General features: G+C 45.8%; 1 protein-coding gene across 7 annotated transcripts in view; it reads right to left on the reverse strand.

Moving 5' to 3' along the window:
* SIPA1L3 (signal induced proliferation associated 1 like 3) overlaps positions 1-19,662 on the reverse strand; it is a 177,654-nt gene that overhangs the window by 100,517 nt on the left and 57,475 nt on the right. For 6 of the 7 annotated variants that reach the window (XM_063937664.1, XM_063937663.1, XM_063937659.1 and 3 more), the window contains exon 2: positions 17,932-18,058. The exons of the other annotated variant lie outside the window; for it this stretch is intronic. The gene's annotated coding sequence lies outside the window, so the exon portion shown is untranslated. The remainder of the gene's footprint in view (positions 1-17,931; positions 18,059-19,662) is intronic. 7 annotated transcript variants of the gene reach the window in all.

The following is a 19,662-nucleotide window of genomic DNA, read 5'->3' on the forward strand; positions in this document are numbered from 1 at the left end:
CACTGACACAAAAGAAAACTCATGTCAGTATTTTGACATGTCTGCATTTCAAGGGTCAGTATTCTGACTATGTCGGCATTTTCAACATGTTGGCATAATGAATGCCGGAATTTTGACTGTAGGCCAATGGCTGTCGGGATTATGACCGTCCGTAAATCATACTGAACCTCTCCTTATATATCTAGTTGGCTCCTGAATTCTATAATGCTTTGTCCACCATCATCATAAAGTGAACATTAACAACTTATCCAACTATGGGCCTAATTCTGAGTTGATCGCAACAGCAAATTTGTTAGCACTTGGGCAAAACCATGTGCACTGCAGGGGGGGGGGGGGCAGATGTAACATGTGCAGAGTGTCAGATTTGGGTGGGGTGTATTCAAACTGAAATCTAAATTGCAGTGTAAAAATAAAGCAGCCAGTATTTACCCTGCACATAAACAATATAACCCACCCAAAGCTAAAGGTCCATACACACTTAACGATATAATGAGCGACGTCGCTCATTTTCCCCCTCCTTGAGCGACGTCGCTCATTATATCGTTAAGTGTGTATGCCGCCAGCGACGATCGATGCGCGGCCCCACGGGTCGGCAACGATCGTCGCTGTCGGTAGGGCATGCATGAAGGATGTGGACTGTCGTCCACGACCTTCATGCAGGGCTGGCGGGGGCGTGACGTCACTGAGTGATATGAGTGGTCATATCGCTCAGTGCGTACAGGCGGCCGCCGACCGGCCGGCCCGGGAGGGGGAGACGTTAGACGATGTCTAATGTGTATGGGCCTTAACTCTCTCTGCACATGTTATATCTGCCCCACCTGCAGTGCACATGGTTTTGCCCAATTGCTAACAAACTTGCTGCTGCGATCAACTCTGAATTACCCCCTATGTACTAAAGTGTACCCCACGGGTAAGACGGACATTTGTGTGGACGAATGAGAATAGTGTATACATTCTCTAGGAACCAGCAACATAGGGAAAGTATGGGCCTTCCTCCCCTGAGTGTTAGTAAGTGATGGGGCACTTATACCCAAAGCTACCTTACAGTATGTGAGGCTTTCCTATCAAACTGCTGCTAAGATTATATCCTCCCACCTACTTCTATAAGAGCCACATGCAATTCAGTATTTACCTCAAGACAAACTAACACCTCTAATGGTGCCCATACACTTGTGAGATAATCGGTGCTAACCTTCGATTCTGACCGCATCTGTGAGAGAAATCGAAGGATTGTATGCACATTTTAGGTACCTTTCCACGCGATGCGCGGGCACGCCGGTCGAATCTCACGTCTCAAGATAGTATGTGCTGCACTTAATATTTATCGAATCGCAGTGCGATCGCATGTGTTTTTAAGAACACATGCTATATATCGCACTGCGATGTGCGATGGGCACCCGACGGGAGCGGGTGACGTGCCCATCACGTGATTATCATGTGATCTATCGCATGATAATCACTTTGGCAGTTCAGGTGCGATGAAAACTGCCGGTGCGATGCACCCCGCGATGTCGCGTCGCGGGGCATCGCACAAGTGTATGGGCACCATTACAACCCTCCATCAGACCAAAACCATGGTCATCTAACAATTAGGCCAGCCTACAAAATGCGTCAGTCACTGGTGCGCCAGGTAACAATGGGGCCCTATTCTTACAAGCACAGTGAAACAACTGTCACAAGCGTTCTTGGGAAGGAAGGAGGGGAGGGATTAGTCCATAGTAAAACGCAGAATTCAGTCACATTCCCCTCATTTATCATGGGAGCGGTGAATAAGGACACCATGGCTTTAGTGATCTGATACTCTGCAAAGGGGCCACGCAACACGCTAACATTAAATCACCCAGACAACTGCTATTTCAGAACACAGGCGAACCTACTATATTGACTCAGGCACATCAGCGTGGAGGAGGGGTAAACCTGACGGCAGTGAGACTTTAACTGCTACCCAAGGAGAGTTAAACCTTGTAGAAACCAGGGATTAATTTAACGTCTGTCAGTACATGTGGGTTTAACCCATGAGTACACAAGAATGAATACAGCACCTAGCAGCTGGTACAGGAGGAGTATCAAAGAAGTCCTTTCAGATCTACTGGTACAAAAAGAGTTAAGCCTCACCACTATCCTAGCATTGCAAGCTACTGATTACATATTAAACACAGGGAAGTGAGAGGAGGAATAACCAGCAGAACCTGTTGCTGGCTGGGCGGCACACACCAAAATATCATATTTTCTCTTAGGCACATGGAGTGTAAACAGTGGCCTGTAGCAGGAAGGCTGAGGTGAGGGGAAGGTTAGGAAAACATATACACACACTGTGCTCCGCCCAGCACCTGTGAGACAGCCACTTCCTGTCCCAAGGTCACCTCACTAAATCTGGCATTACCGACTCACTGTGCCAAACTTATTTTATTTAACCCGTTTTCTTTTAATAAAACCGGCGTGTTGCAGAATGTGATGTTAAATGTACAGTACACAGGGTGTAATGCTTCTGTATGGCTTATACAGAGTGTGAGCTGCCATGAGAATCGGATACTGGGGCTGGTATATACACAAATCTACAGTACAACAACAGTGGTTTCCATGGCAACAACACTCTTGCTTTATAGAAAAAGTCCATGCATTGAATCTGCTGTGCTATTTAATAAGATACCCATTTCACAGACAATCATGGTGCTGCCATTTACGGCTATGCAGTGAAAACTTTTCAAACACATACAAAAGCCTCCAAAATAATCTAGAAGTGGGTTAGTACAGAGCAAACAATGAATATGCCGTGTCTTTAAACACTATGGGGGAGATATACCAAACCTCGGAGAGAGAGAAATTGGATAAAAGCACCAACCAAGAGGCTCCTGTCATATTTCAAACACAGTCGGTAAATGACAGAAGCTGATTGGTTAGTGCTTTCTCTTTCTCCATGGTTTGATACATCTCCCCCTATATGGAAAGTGAGAGGTGTGTATGTGTAAAAGAGCAGTCATATACATCTTTATTTTAAAGCGCTCTGTCCACTATCCATCTAGGAATGTTTATTAAGTAGCAACATTCTTAACAAGAAATGTTACATTTGCATAAATGCTAAATAGTTTCGTAGAGTTCTTCAGGGAGTGAAGTTTTGCAATGTGTCCCTAAAGGCAGAGATTCAATGAAAACACTCAAATACCTTAAATATTCTCGGAGTTACAGATACATTCCACATGCTTATTTCCACATAGGTGTAATTCTAAAGAAACATCTGACCCAGCCTATGTGAATCTTACTACTAAAATATAGCGGAGAGGAATTCTGTGCTCCGCGGTGGCTAAACGTCAGACAGCGTTACTACAATGTGGCATAACCCAGAGTTTCACCTGCTGTGTGTCAGGTGGAGCAAGAAAAGAAGAGGTTTCCACCTTCGGATAATGCAACTTACTGGCTTGATAAACTGCAACTTTTCCTAAATTATTTATTTTCTTTTTGTTAACTTCTTTCTGTGCTTTTCAGTCAGGCATTCATACAACTCAACAGAGCTATTCACTTCCAACACTCTGGGGTTAGACTACAAACCTGCTACTCTGGATACAGTACATGGAGGTGCAATGAGAACAGTCTGGAGGCTGGATGAAGTCAGAAAAATAAAAGGACCTGTATTTAGTGAAAGTTGCAGGACAAGCAGATGATTAAAGATCTAAATTATCTTAAGGCGGACCCAAACCCTTTAAAATAAACAGCGCAGCAGGGAGAGGCCTCAATCATCACTTACTGCAGACTATAAACTTATTTTGCCAAATATAAACTGGGAAAAAAAGAAGAGGATCACATACGATTTCAGATTATGCACCCTGCATTAATGCTCTTGCACTGCGGCTCTTCCCTCAGTGAGCCGGCTGTAGGAGATCCCTTATGTCGGGAGATGATCCGTGGTTTTGGCAGCGAGTCACTGCAGTGGCTTTGTGCATCCTGAGTAGATCAGTCATACGGGCTCAGAACCCAATCAGACATTTACTAGCAGTGAAAGGGTAGAAGAGCTGCATGGGCCTGGGTGGAGGCATGGCAACACACTGACACACACCCAATGGCACATCCTGCTGAACTGAGGCAGAATGAGAACACTGGAGTGTGGTCAAGGGGCGACAACTGTAGGGAATGTGCAAATGACACATGAGAAGTGTATTATACACAAAGGGCCTGTGCTTCTCTATACTGGTCCCCTTATTTCCTGCTGTGCTGACTTACCACCTACCTATGTTCCCAAAACCAGGGTCTACAGCTCTACACCTGTGATAGCAGTCCCCTTACACACAGCCCCACAGACACCCACATCAGGCTCAAATCCACCAACCCAAGTCCTGATTTACCCCATGTCCCCCACCGATCTCCTGGACTCATTCTACTGCTCCAACATGCCTTTCATCCGCTAAGTACTACAGGGCATAAGATAAGCCCTTCCCACAGTAAGTGTGCCTTACATATGTGAATACCCACCTTGCAGTGCAGGGTAGCCATCCCCAAAATGGATCATGTTAGGCTGAACGCCATCTGGCCATTTGTAGCCCAATGACTTGTGCAATATTGTGCTGCGGTGGCGGAGGTGCAGGCAAGGTCTATAAAGGAGGATACCACATTCGTAGCATCCTGCAACAAAAGTAAAACCATTGACTGTTCCACAGTCCAGACTCCCCACATGTAAACCCCTCTGCTCTAGTATAGGTGCTAGGCCCCCCCAACCTGAAATTAAAAGACATCTATAGCCAGACTGCACCGTTGTAAACAGACGCTGTGAATAGAGCAGTGTACTATATAAGTCAGTTCATGCGCAGCTGCCAGGGGGCGGGAATACACTGCGTCTCCATGCAATAAAAACAAGCGCTTTGAAATACTGTCTTGAAAGAGAGACACAGGGATTAGGGGACAAAGAGCTATTAATGTAGCATACGAAACAGTCACTGTGATATTCACTAGAAAAGGACAGGGGGACTTGTGCTTGTAATAAAAACGTACAAGTACTTTCAAACACGTCCATGTTATTTGAGGCCCTATTTGGAAAGCGTACAGTCGGGAATGCTGAGACAATGATCCATTGTGAGGGGTTTGTGGGGGAAGGAAGTAGATCGGTGTCAAATAATTGACTGTTTGAAAAAACCCTTTTCTTGTGGTGGAAATGACTGTAGACTTTAAGAAAATAGAGACTTATTTGTATATCTTGTAATGGGTGTTAAGAGGGAGAAGGGGGGGGTTTAGCTTTTTATGACTATATCAAGCTTAACACTTATTTCTATATGTCGCACACCTGGCTGTGTGGATAGGACACCACAATAGAGCAATTCACATTACTAAAGACACTGAAACAAAGGTGTAACTCATAGCAACCAAAGGATTGTTTTCTTTTCTTGTACAGTTTAGGAACCATCCGATTGGCTGCTATGGATTACTTAGTTACCAACGCACCCAATGTCATAAATGTTTCCCATCATGCACCAAACTGATATTCTAAATATCATCCTAGAAATCAGAGATGGACACCCTGGCTATACAGCTCTGCAAACGACAGTGCGCTATGCCAGTATTGTGTGCTGGGATTTGTAGTTCAACAATAGCTGGAAAGCTACAAGTTTATGATGCATTTAAGCTCACTGAAAAATAACAGTATAGCCAATAAAGATTGGTCTTCTAGCTGTTAAAGTATATAAATAGGTACAGTGATTAGATGCCTGTATAGAGGCAAGATGAAGCATCAGCTCCAGCAAGCAGCGCTATGGGGGGGGGGTGTATTCAGTTAGCTTCGTCAATTTCGGAGCCTTCGAAATCACCTGTGGTCTGTTTTCACCTGTTTTTAAGGCTTTTTCGAGAAAAATGCCTCAAAATCGCATTTTCGCAGGCGCATGTGCGAAAACACGTAGGTTCGCCGATCCACATGTTTTCGCTCTTGCTGAACTTTTTCGCCTAGGCGACAAAACGGCCCTGCAATGGAATAAGGCGAATCCCCATTCGCCCTAAAAAAATAGCAAAAAGTGCAATTTTTTCCACCTAGGCGAATAGACAGCCCTAACTGCATACTCCCACTTAGTCTCCTTCCCGTACAAGCTACTGTATATGCATTATTGCAGCCCTGGAAAATAGACGGTTGAGTCACACTATTATGACCACCTCCTACATGTGACGTTGGCAGCGCATAGCCCACGTAGTACATCACGTGTCATGCGCTGGCTTGGTGGGTATGTAAGATGTGTGATAGGCCATCTGAACACATATCACTCGTTGCTGTCCTGGGTAACAGGGGCGATTTATCAGAGTTGCAAAAAGAGAGATTACCATCGGCTTTCGGGCCAAGGGTGGCAGTATTTCTGAAACAGCGCAGAATGTGAACTGTCCGCGTGCTGCAATGATGACAGTGTATCGTGACTGGACAAATGGCACCACTGAGAACAGACATGGAAACCGCGGAGCACCACGTGCTATTGATGTGAGAAGTGAACGTTGGCTATGAAGGTGTGTGAGGGCCGACCGACACGCTATAGTGGAGCAGCTCACCGTCAAAATGTACCTATGCAATCCTACAAGCACCTTACTGATACCCCTTTTACACTGACAATTTTATCCCGGGAATTTGCACGTGAACGCGCATCATCCCAGGATTTGTCAGTGTGAATGGGTACAGGGACAATTTCCCGGGACGAATATCCCGGGATTTCAACCCAGGCCTCGACCCGGGAAGCTGTGCAGTGTAAATGGGTATACCGGGTCAAGGCGACCCGGCACCCGTTCTCTGCATAGGAGGAGGCGGTGCTTGGAGAAGATTATCTCCAAGCACCGCCTCCGCTAGAGTCAGCGGTGACGTCACCGACCCGGCAATATGCCGGGTCAGGCCGCGAATATAAAAGGGTCATTCCCGGGAATGTGTCCCGGCAAATATACCGGGACACATTCCGGGATTGACCCGAAGCTGCGAGTGTAAAAGGGGTATGAGTCACTCCAGCCAATCTAGCCGCTGTCCGTACTGGCTATTAGCTGGTGGTCATAATAATGTGACTTGACAGTATGCATGTATGTACAGTATGTACAGTATGTATGTATGTATGTACGTACGTACGTACGTACGTACAGATGTAGCCACACTCATTGTGGCTACATTTCAGCGTAATCGCTCCTTTTTACGTGCAACCGCGTGCATGTGTGTCTTAGATGCGCACGTACCCCATTCGCAGGAATGGGAGTGGCATATACACACAGTACTGTTAATAGTTTATTTTTATCAATTAACAAAACGCAAAGTGAATGAACAGAAGATAAATAAACTGTTAACACTTCTAATTCTGTAAAGTATTCTTAATGTGCAGCATTTTTTCTGTCCACTGTAACTACATGTTTTGACCCTCAGAGAGCACCACCAACGAAGCTGTTACTTTGTAGCCCATTCGTAGTCATAGTATGATTATGTAGGTTCCATCTATTGTTAGATATATGATTGGATATGTGTAAAGAGAATAGCATACCCTCCAACATTTTACACATATAAATCGGTACCAATAAGGAAAGGGGGCGTGGCAATGTCCCCTTTCCTATACTTTTAATGAGAATTTGGAGAGTCAAAAATAGGTACAGACCATAAAAAAAAGGTACTGTACCTGGCAAAAACTTTTGCACAATACTGGATATATAGCCTCGTAAGCAATATTTAAGCATTTGGTCAGATTGACTTCAGAACCCTGTGACATGTAATGATATGCAGTTGTCAGTCGCCAGCAAAGCCTAGCATGTATGAGTCCATATGCTGAGGAGAGTTTTCTCGTCCTAGTTACAACTAACAGCAGCAGTACCACAAACCCTGGTGCCCACTAATGGTTACTGCAATGGGGGTGAAACCTGCCAAAGGGCCATCCAGGTATCAATTCTATAGTCTATACACAACAGAGGTGCAGGTTTGCCCTTTAACAGTCAGTGACTCATACCTTGCGCAGTTCTTATACTTCAAAGTGAGGCACAGGATGAAGGGATAATGACGCCATTCTCCAGAGCAGGCCTGACAAGAGCGCACAGCATGGGAACTGGAAGCAGCCATGCAAATAAGAACCTGGAGATCAGAGGCATGTTTACCATGAATGACATGGGCTTCTCAAAGTCCAGGTTATGAAAGTGCCTATCCCTCTATGTTACACAGGAAAGGTGCTGCCCTCTATTCTCTGTAGTCACATAGCTATCAGTCTGCTGAGCTCACCCCGAGTCTGTGCTGCAGTAGCATGGAATTACTGTTTCAAGCCCAAAGCAACAGTGGCAGAGCCATCTTCCTGTGTATTCTGCTGATATCACGTAGCCATCTCCTCCACCTAACTTGCATAGAATGTCACTAGCACTAGGGAGAGGACCTCAGCAAGGGATTGGGGTAGGAGAGGTAAACAAGGTAAATCGCTCATTATGCATTTCCTGAACGAATGAATAAAATGATTACTCGCATCCAGCTCAGTTGCCAAATGTCCAGGGACAATCCCAGCTATTAATTATTATTTTTTATCCTTTATCATCAGCCGTGTTGTTGGGAAACAGCGTGTCGAAAAAGGACCATTTAGACAACAGATTTAAATAAAGCTGTAACACCCTGGAAGATAAGCCCCTACGCTATACGAGCGTCCACTCGACTGTACTCCAGCTGCAGAACATGAAATCTCCCCATCTTACGCTCACTTCTTCATACGTCTACCCAATCTCACTAAAAATCCTTTAATCCAAACCAAATCAAGCCTGCCAAGCGGGAAACAAATAAGATACCACTTCATTAAGACATCTTTTCAGAATAAAATGAAAATAGATTATATTTTTAGCAAATCATTTAGATGGTCACCGTAACAAAATTAATCATTGATAGGTCTTTATACAAAGGGGAAATAACCAATGCAGCTGCAAATATTTACAGTTCTCAGACTCCTGTCTTGATGATAAAACCTTCAGGATAAAAACTCCATTTCTTCCAGTGGAAAAGAACGTTCACTAATTAAATCCCATGTGATTGTAAACTCTCACTAGTTTTCAGGGGAGTTATTATTGACCGTTAAAATCCCTACTTACCTGTATGTTTGATTCAATTCATAGCGTCTATCCATATTCACTCAGCTTTATAGGTTGAGGTTTATTATAGAGCAGTAAACATGGCAGCCTGGGATGTTGTAAGTTCTGCCGGCAACCTGCATGGATGTGCAAGCTCAGCAGCCACGTTTCCCTTGAAAATATGCACTGGGGTTTGTGTTCCTAGATGGGACTAGCTGTACACCTAGCTACACCTGCACTTGATTACCAGATTGTTTTACATCACATTGGCCTGAAGTGTGCAGACCAAGGCAATCTCATGGGTTGATCAAAACACGAACTGTATGCAGTTTTGATTGGGTAGGGTCCAATGCAGCAGGCATATTAAGGACTCATTTAGACTTGAAGGTAACTGATGTTTCCCTACCTACCTATTTAGAGTTGGGAGCGGTGGATTGCAGTTCAAGTCTAAATCTCAGTGTAAAATCTGTGTTTGTGTGCTACCCTAAAGCAGTACTTTCAACGTACTCAAATAATAAAATTGCATTTGTGCATTGTGCCTTGACCCCAGATAAGAACCACTTGGCTCATCTTGTCTGCCCTAAACACATGTATCTTTTTTTTTTTTTGGGAGCCATTTAACCTGCCAGAATATTTTTGGATTGTGGGAGGAAACTGAGAACTTGGAGGAAACCTACGCAGTCATGGGGAAAAATAGGAATTTAATACCTACCGGTAATTCCATTTCACCTAGTCCGTGGTGGATACTGGGGTCTTGTACTTTAGTACCATGGGGTATAGATTGGGTCCACTGGAGCCTGGCACTTTAAAAACTTTGTGTCTGCATGTGTGTGCTGGCTCCTCCCCTCTATGCCCCTCCTATCAGACTCAGTCTAGGACACTGTGCCTGAGGAGACGGACATAATCTGAGAGAAGAACGAAACAGCAGCGGTGAGGCAATAAGCCAAAACACAACCATAAACAAAAGGAGGGCGCTAACCAGAACAGAGGATAGCAACACCAACCTAACCTGGATAGCACAGCTATCCTAACAACAGAAGAGGACCGCAACATGGGTGCAACCAAAAACTTACACAGGTAAGCAGGAACAAAGCACTGAGGCGGACGCCCAGTATCCACTACGGACTAGGAGAAAATGAATTACCGGTAGGTATTAAATTCCTATTTTCTCTTACGTCCTAGTGTATACTGGGGTTTTGTACTTTAGTACCATGGAGAAGTCCCAAAACTCCCAAACGGCCAGGAGAGTGCTGAGACCCCTGCAAAACTGTCTGACCAAACTTAAGGTTACCTTGGCCAAGGTATTGAACCTATAGAATTTAACAAAAGTGTTCGAACCAGACCAAGTTGCAACTCGGCACAATTGTAGGGCAGAGACACCCCTGGCATCCGCCCAGGAGGACCCCACAGACCTCATCGAGTGGGACTGAATAGACGTCGGCAAGGGCAGAGCCGCCGAAGTATAGGCCTGTTGAATGGTCAACCTGAGCCAACGAGCGATAGATAGCTTAGAAGCTTGCCGACCAATCTTGGAGGCATCATAAAGGACAAACAGCGAGTCAGATTTCCGATGACGTGCCATCCGTTTGACATAAATCTTCAGAGCCCTGACCACATCCAAGGACTCAGGGCCTACAGAAGCATCAGATAACACTGGAACCACAATAGGCTGGTTCACATGAAAGGCAGACACCACTTTAGGAAAAAACTGAGGACGTGCCCGAAGTTCCGCTCTGTTTTCATGAAAAATCAAGTAAGGGCTTTTACAAGATAAGGCCCCTAATTCAGAGATACACCTGGCAGACGCCAATGCCAATAACATCACCGTCTTCCAGGTGAGAAATTTCAACTCCACCCTATGTAAGAGTTCAAACCAATACAATTGGAGAAAGGACAGAACCACATTGAGTTCCCACGGAGCAGTGGGAGGAACAGAGGGTGGTTGCATAGGAAGAACTCCCTTCAGGAAAGTCTATACTGGCAAGTTGTTTCTGGAAGAAAATAGACAGCGCCGAAATCTGGACTTTAATGGAGCCTAGACGTAGGCCCATATCCACTCCCGCTTGTAGGAACAGCAGAGAACGACTAAGTTTAAACTCCACAGGAGAAACCTTTCTACTTTCACACCAGTAATCATACTTTTTCCAGATACGATGATAGTGTTTTGACGTAACCATCTTCCTGGCCTGGACCATGGTGGAAATAACCTGAGAGGGGAGACCTTTCTTTGCTACACTCTCCCTCTCAACTTCCAAGGCGTCAAACGTAGCAGTTGTAAGTCTGGATAGACGAACGGACCTTGCTGAAGAAGATCTTCTTGGAGCGGCAGAGGCCAGAGATCCTCCAGAGACATGGTCAGGAGGTCCGAATACCACGCCTGTCGAGGCTAATCTGGGTCAATTAGAATTGCCTGAACGCTTTCCCTTCTTAGTCTTCTGAGAACCCTTGGGATTAGCGGTAGCGGAGGGAACAGGTACACTAACTGGTACATCCACGGTGTCGTCAGCGTGTCCCACTGCTATAAGCCTGCGGATTACTCGTTCTGGAACAGTAACAGCATAGCTTCTTGTTGAGTCGAGAAGCCATCAGATCTATCTGTGGACAGCCCCACCGGTAAATTAACTGTTGAAACACCCTGGGATGTAGGCCACATTCCCCCGGATGGAGGTCGTGTCTGCTGAGGAAGTCCGCCTCCCAGTTGTCCACTCCCAGAAAGAATATGGCCGAGAAAGCCCTTGCGTTCTTGTTACCCCTTGTGTGTTGATGTACGCCACTGCCGTGGTGTTGTCAAACTGAACCTGGATCGCCTGATCCCTCAGGAGATGAGAAGCCTGCAGAAGAGCATTGGAAACTGCCCTGAGTTCCAGGATATTTGTTGGTAGTGCAGATTCCTGTCGTGACCTGGGCCCCTTGGGTCAATGCCCCCCGATCCCGGAGGCTGGCATCTGTTGTCAGTAAAACCCACAGATGGATATTGAAACTCCTACCCTCCACCTGTAGCCACCATAAGAGATATCCAGGCTTGCGGGGACAACATCACTTCCTGATGCATGTGAAGATGAGACCCTAACCATTTGCCAAGCAGATCCAGGTTAAATGGTCGGGAATGGATCGCCTCGTAAGCAGCCACCATCTTGCCCAGTAATCGGATGCAAAGATGTATGGATACCTTGCGAGGACCGAGCACCGAGCGAACCATAGCCTGGATAGTCAAGGCTTTGTCCCTCGGGAGAAACACCTTTGGAGACACAGTATCCAGTATCATTGCCAGGAGCTGAAGACGTTGGGCTGGTTCCAGGTGAGACTTCGGAAAATGTAGGATCCACCCATGATCCGTCAGTAGTCGAGTCGACAGATCGATGCTATCCAGCAGACGCTCCCTGGACACAGCCTTTATTAGGAGATCATCCAAGTAGGGGACTATGTTCACTCCCATCATGCGCAGCTAGAGCATCATCTCCGCCGTGGTGAAAACCCTCGGAGCTGGTTTATCCAAAGGGTAAGACCTGAAACTGGAAATGGTCGTTCAATATGGCGAACCTGAAGTAAGCCTGATGAGGGGGCCACATAGGAATGTGTAGGTAAGCATCCTTGACATCCAGAGATACCATGAACTCCCACTCCTCCAGCGCGGACACTACCGCCCGCAGGGATTCCATCTTGAATTTGAATACCCGCAGATACAGGTTTAGAGACTTCAAGTCTGGTTTGGGTACGACAAAAAGACTGGAGTAAAAACCCTGGTTGCGTAACTGAGGAGGTACAGACACCACCACCCCTGTCTGCAAAAGCTTTTGAATAGCCTCTTGCAAGGTAACTCTTGCTGCGGGTAAAGCTGGTAAACCCGACCTGAAAAACCTGTGAGGAGGGAGTGTCTGGAATTTCAGCCGGTATCCTTGGAAAATTAGGTCCCTCACCCAAGGATCCCGGCAGGACTTCTCCCACACGTGGGCTAAGTGTTGAAAGCGAGCACCTACCTGAAAGGCGCCTCTCCGCTGGGGCCAACCGTCACATGGAGGCTTAGTGGCAGGAAATCCAGTGGTCTAGTCCAGGAAGATGGCAGGTGCAGGTTTACGGCACTTACAACAAGATCCTCTGGAGGTGGTGGAGGGCCCTCGGTCCCTGCCTATGAATGAACCTTGCCACATGAAAGGACTGCAAGGTGGGTCCGGTTTAAGAACGTCTAGCAGGCAGCGCAGCAGACAGCAGATAGGTAGACATACCCGCCGTAGCCTGGGAGATCCATTTATTTAATTCATTTAATAAATGTATTTAATTCATCTCCAAACAAGGCATTACCTGTAAAGGGAAGGTTTTCTACACCCTTTTTGGAGTCAGCATCAACTGACCACTGATGTAACCACAGAACCCTGCGCGCCGAAACAGCCATAGCAATAGTGCGGCCATTTATCTTACACAACTCCTTAATAGCTTCGCTCATAAAGTTTGCAGCATCCTGTATATGTTGCAGCAGAGAAATGCCCTCCTCCCAGGGTAGAGAGTCTAAACCTTCAATAACAGCGTCAGACCACCTGACTACCGCCCGAGAAATCCACCCACAAACTATTGTGGAGCGCTGTGCCGCGCCCACTGCCGTATATAAATTGCCTTGAGTGTAGTCGGCTCCTTCAGGGATACAGCCCCTGGTACCGGTAGTACTAATTTTTTGGACAATCTGGATACAGACGTATTGACTGATGGGGGGTTTTCCCATATCTTCCTGTCCTCAGCAGGGAGGGGAAAAGTAGTTAAAAACCTCTGAGGGATCTTACATTTTTTATCAGGGTTTAACCAAGCCCCCCTGGCCAGGGAGTTTAATTCCTTAGACACAGGAAAAGTTGCTGAGGTCTTTGGTCTAACATTAAAATATAATTCCTCATCTGGTTCCGCCTCCTGATCTGGTATGTTGAGGACCTCTCTAATAGCAAAGATGAGAGCCTCCACTCCAGGGGACAGAGAGCTGTCCTCATCCATACCATATCATCCACATCCGGTGGAGAGTCAGAATCAGACTAATACCTGAGGCAGTGAGCGTTTATGGGATACCACTGGAGTGGGCTGATAAGCCTTCTTGGCATATGCAGCCTTAGCCACACAATCAATAGATTGTCTTAGCACCCGTCTCTCTCTTTTAGCAGCCACCAATTCTGAATTTACATTGTGAATCATGCTTTTGAAGCTATCTAGTCAGTCAGGTGCCTGTGCACTGCGTCCCTGTGGTGACAAAGAACATTGTTCACACATGAGTGACCCTGCTGAAAAGGGGGTTGAGTTACAAGCAGTACACATAACCATGTCCACAGACATTTTAGACATCCGTAATACAGCTTAGCCCACTGACTAACACCTCCACACAGACCCTAGAGAGCCCCTGGAGTGACACTGAGGAGCGGACACCAGCACACAGAAACACAGCAGTACAGAGTGTGAAAGTATGTGTATGACCTGATTGGAGTGCAGCAGCGCTACCGCTGGCGTGCTCCCCCCTTCTATGACCCCCTGGTACCAGTTTACAGTCTGTAGCAGCATGGGTCCCTGGAGGAGCAGCGTTCATGCAGCCTGATGATCCGCAGCAGCAGCAGGAAATGGCACCTTCCCGCCTCTATTCCCGTTTTGGGAAGCCCCGCCCCCTGTAATGGCACGCGGTCCCTGACAGTGATTTTATACTGGCAATGTTAAAAATAACATTATACAGTCCACACAAAGTCTTAAGACAGTGAGCACTGCAGGGCTTCTAGCCCAGAGCCAGTTTGTCCGTAGCAGTCACCGTAGCTCCAGGCCCATGACCACCGCGTGACTTGCCGCCAACACTGCACCGGGGACCCGCTAACCGGGACCCTGGTGTAACTCACCGCACCTGGATCTTCTTCATCTGTTAGAGGGTGGTGGCTAGCTGCCGGCGTGGGCACACACACACACACACTAAAGGAAGGAGTGTGATCAGTACCTCAGGAGCTCTGTGTCCTGTCAGCTGGGATTACGAACCATTAACCATGAGGAGGTTGGTTCGGTCCCCCCTCTTAATCCCACAAAGCAGGTAGTCTGGTTGCCAACCAGAACTACCTGAAAATAATAAACTTAAAAGAAAAATCTCTGGAGCTCCAGAGAAGTGCACCCGGCTCCTAAGGGACATTTTTCTAAACTGAGTTTGATAGGAGGGGCATAGAGGGGAGGAGCCAACACACACTAAAAGGTTTTAAAGTACCAGGCTGCAGTGGACCCAATCTATACCCCATGGTACTAAAGTACAAGACCCCAGTATCCACTAGGATGTAAGAGAAATATACAAACTCCACACAGTTAGGGCTGTGGTGGAAATATAACCCATGACCTCAGTGCTGTGAGGCAGTGATGCTCACCATTACACCGTCCATACTGCATCTTACCGTTCTCCCAACTCTAAATAAGAAATTATAAGCATCTAGTAATCAGACCTCTGTCTGCACACCAAGCCAATTTGCTTTTGTATGAAGACAGCACACAGAGAAATGCCATCATCTCTTATGGTTACCAGACAACAATATAGTATTGGGGACAAGAAATGCTTGTAGCCATCATTGATCAGTGCACAAGACATTCTGTATGACTGCTAACATGTGCATATCTGTAATATGTCAATCCGTTCATACGCCCCAGCACACACATGCTTCAGTTTCTCGAGACAACATGAGAAGGCACCATAGGTCATCCCCGCACTTGTCAGGACAGGATACTGTTGTGTAATACAAGGAGCACATCCTCATCAATTACGTCACCAGAATCTCCCCTTACAAAATTGTTTTGATGGTTTTTAGATCCTCTCTGCATTAGCATGCAGCTCCAAACAAGTTTTAGATGGGTGGTATTCAGTATGCCGGCCGTTGGGATCCCGGCGCTCAGTATACCGGCGCCGGAATCCCGGCACACTGACAACTATTCTCCCTTTTGGGGGTCCACGACCCCCTGGAGGGAGAATAAATACGCCACTGTGCCTGCAGAGTGGCGAGCGCAGCGAGCCCACAAGAGGCTCATTTGCGCTTGCCCAGCTGTCTCTATGCCGGCATATGCTGACCGCCGGCATACCATACTACACCCGTTTTAGACTAAACTCTTTCATGGACAGTGACAGCAACAATGACATCTGAATTTTATCATCAAGACTAACATACAGTATACAAGGGTGAGGAGCATTGTAATAGCCCCTTAAACGAATACAGGATATCTACATAAACAAATTGCCAGGCTTAAATAGATGTCAATGGGCACAATTCAATTCTAAGAGAATTGAAAAGCACCGGGAATTAGCTCCCAGGGCTTTTCAATACAGTGCAATGGTAAGTCGGAGAAGGCCTGTTCTCCCGGACTAAACAGAGTGTTTTGTCAGGAGAACTGGCATTCTCCCACTGTTTCCGCCATGACAAGGGCAGAAATCAGCATTGCTCCTGCACTTTTGTCGGATTTCTGCTCGCACACCTCCGGGGGTGCGAGAAGAAATCCCGATCATTTTTCATCCAAAGATTAGTTCTTCAAATATTGAAAGTGGCCATTTTGTTAGTAAAATACAGTATTAGTAACAGTCTGCAAATCGGCTGTTACCATTCACTAGCAATCTACAGCCACAACCTAAATTACGGATTCTGATCACTTTTTGGTTGGAATCAGCGATTGGTGAACCCCATACACTGCCATTTATTTTTTTTAAACAATTATCGGCGATATGCATAACTGCCCCAATTGATTGCTGATATATGGGTCCCATAATTCTTCCTAGTGATATAATGTATTCACATAAACCTTGGTACGATCAAATAATGTCTGTCCCCACTGGGTGTAGATAACAAATGCTGTTAGAAGGACAGTTAACTAACGCCGGGCACACACTAGACGATGTATGTAACCAGCCGATGGGATAACTGATGCATCAGCTACCCCGTACACTAACCGATGTAATGAGCGACAGAACAAAACCTTGTTCCCTCCCTCTGCATGGCGTATCAAACATTATCTTTTGATCTTACTGCATTGCAGTCAGATGGGAAGATGCGACGAACGACGCACGGGAACGTATATATATTTATTTTTATTACCAGTTATTTATATAAAGCACATATATTCCCAACGCTTTACAGAGAATATTTGATCATTCACATCAGTCCCTGCCCCAGTGGAGCTTAAGAGCCCCATACACTAGAACGATAATGCCCGATTTCATCCAATTTCGGGAATTCGGACAGATATATATCGGATGATATCGGGCATTTTGGAGGTGTTTCCGATCAGATACGTGTTCCCATGAGCATCGGCTCAGATTCTCCAGATTGACAGTGCTGCACTAGTGATCATGTCCAACCCTGCAGGCATGGCTGGGATCGCCCAAGATGTATCGTATGCAAAAAGACAGCATACAATGTATCTTGGGCGATCCTGCCGCCCGGGAGGCTGCCAGGGTGATCGCCTGTGACATGACGGTCGTACATGTCGCATAAGTGTATGGGGCCCTTTATAATCTATATTCCCTATCACATGTACACACGCACACACATTCACGCTAGGGTTAATTTTGTTGGGATACAATCAACCTACCAGTATATTTTTGGATTGTGGGAGGAAACCGGAGTACCCGGAAGAAACCCACACAAGTACAGGGAGAATATAAAAACGCCACACATTTGGGTACACAGTGGGAATCGAACCTATGTACTCAGTGCAGTGAGGCAGTAACGCTAACCATTACACCATCCGTACATATATACACACTTTGATTTCCTATCCTATATAATAACAGGCTAACACTACTCGTCACTTCTATGGGGGGTAATTCAAGTGTTTTGCGCACCGCCGGCCAATAGATGGCGCCTGATGGTTACCATTTGGCACGCACAGCCGCCGATATTACTGTCTGGTAGCTAGTGAAAAGATAAAAGCTGTGCTCACCTTACGGATTCTTCAATTGGAAAAGTAGTCTCAGGCTCCCACCCACGTCTAATCCACAATATAACTTTTCCAAGACTGAAAACCAAAGGACACAGGGACTGAGGAGGCCACAAAAGGATTTCTGTGCCTGTAGGAAATGGAAAAAAATTTAAATAATCACATGTTCCATTTTAAGAACATATGATTCTTCTATACAAATCATAAGACACATACAGAGAGGAACATTCCAGGCTTCACATCACAGACACAATAGAGAGTTAATGGAGCAATATACACCAGGATACAACCATAAAGGGTGCACCCAACTGCCTGGGATACAGATGCAGTCAAAGAGGAAGGAAACATCCAAACTAATACATTAAGATCTTTTAATAGGATGATGAACATAGATATAAAAAAAAAAAAAGGAGAGTACATACTACAGGACAGCATAGCATATGCTCCCAAAGGCCAGTGTTGGCTCCTACATTAATTTATCTGGCACACTGGACCTAACCAGTAATATTTTTGGCCGCCATAAATGCCATAAGAGAGCATGCAGCTGCCAGACTGCTTACTACTTACTTTGGTGCTGCCAACCAGGGAACACTAGTACTGTATGAGAAGTAGACCACACCTCATTATTTTCCTCCCGCCAGCACATGTAGCTATTAGCCAATTACTGCTAATAAAGTCACATTCCCTTTCTGTTCTGAACCAATCGGGTGTTCAGATCAGGAAAGACGCCAAAACCTTATGTGCCCATTATTGACTTATACAGCGATTAGTCTACAGGGGCTATGGGGAGCCGGTGGGAGAGAAGAGGAGGACAGGGGTTGGCAAGTATAACCATACAAATGGAGTAAGGCCCAGACAATGCTATAGATATGCCAGAGATCGTGGATACAGAGTGGCAACAATCAGGACTGGTTCACATCTGCTGTAATGCCTTTATGTAATAAAAAAACACTTAAAAAAAAAAAATTGTGTGTGTGTGTGTGTGTGTGTGTGTGTGTGTGTGTGTGTGTGTGTGTGTGTGTGTGTGTGTGTGTGTGTGTGTGTGTGTGTAATAGATAGACAATGTGCGCAAAACGCTTGTCGTCTTTCATGGTTAATCCTTACATGCATGTGAACATTTTCCAAGTAAACTGTTAAACTTGTCTCCATTTGGCTAGTAGGCACCTTCAGTTCTACCCTGCCTAAATGCTGTGCTACGTAGTCTCTGCCAGTATACCTGGTGCTATACCGGCAGAGGTTATGTATACCAGTGTATACCCAGTGTTAATCTGATCGAGTATACAACATTGCGTTGCTGCTTAATCTGTGCAACCATACCAGAGTTCTGCTGGATAATCTGAGAGAGTATACTCTGCGCTTTGCAGAAAAATTGGAGCGAGTATACTCTGTGCTCTGCAGAATACATTCTGTGAGTATACTCTGCGCTTTGCAGAATAGGATCTGTGTGTATACTATGTGCTCTGCAGAATACATTCTGTGCTTTTCAGAAAACATACTCTGTGCATTGCAGAATACATTCTGTGAGTATACTCTGCTCTGCAGAATAAATCCTGCGAGTATACTCTGATTTCGTAGACAGTCATGAGTCAGTTGTAAATGAAGCAGCACTAACTATATATGGGAACACAATTCATTTAGTTTGAAGATTTGTATTCACCTATGGAAGCGTCTTATAGAGTACACTGCCGACACATTGCAGAATCTCACGCTGCAGTGATGTCACATGAGACTGTA

The sequence above is a fragment of the Pseudophryne corroboree genome, chromosome 8 (genome assembly GCF_028390025.1).
Source record: "Pseudophryne corroboree isolate aPseCor3 chromosome 8, aPseCor3.hap2, whole genome shotgun sequence".
Classification (NCBI taxonomy): Eukaryota; Metazoa; Chordata; class Amphibia; order Anura; family Myobatrachidae; genus Pseudophryne; species Pseudophryne corroboree.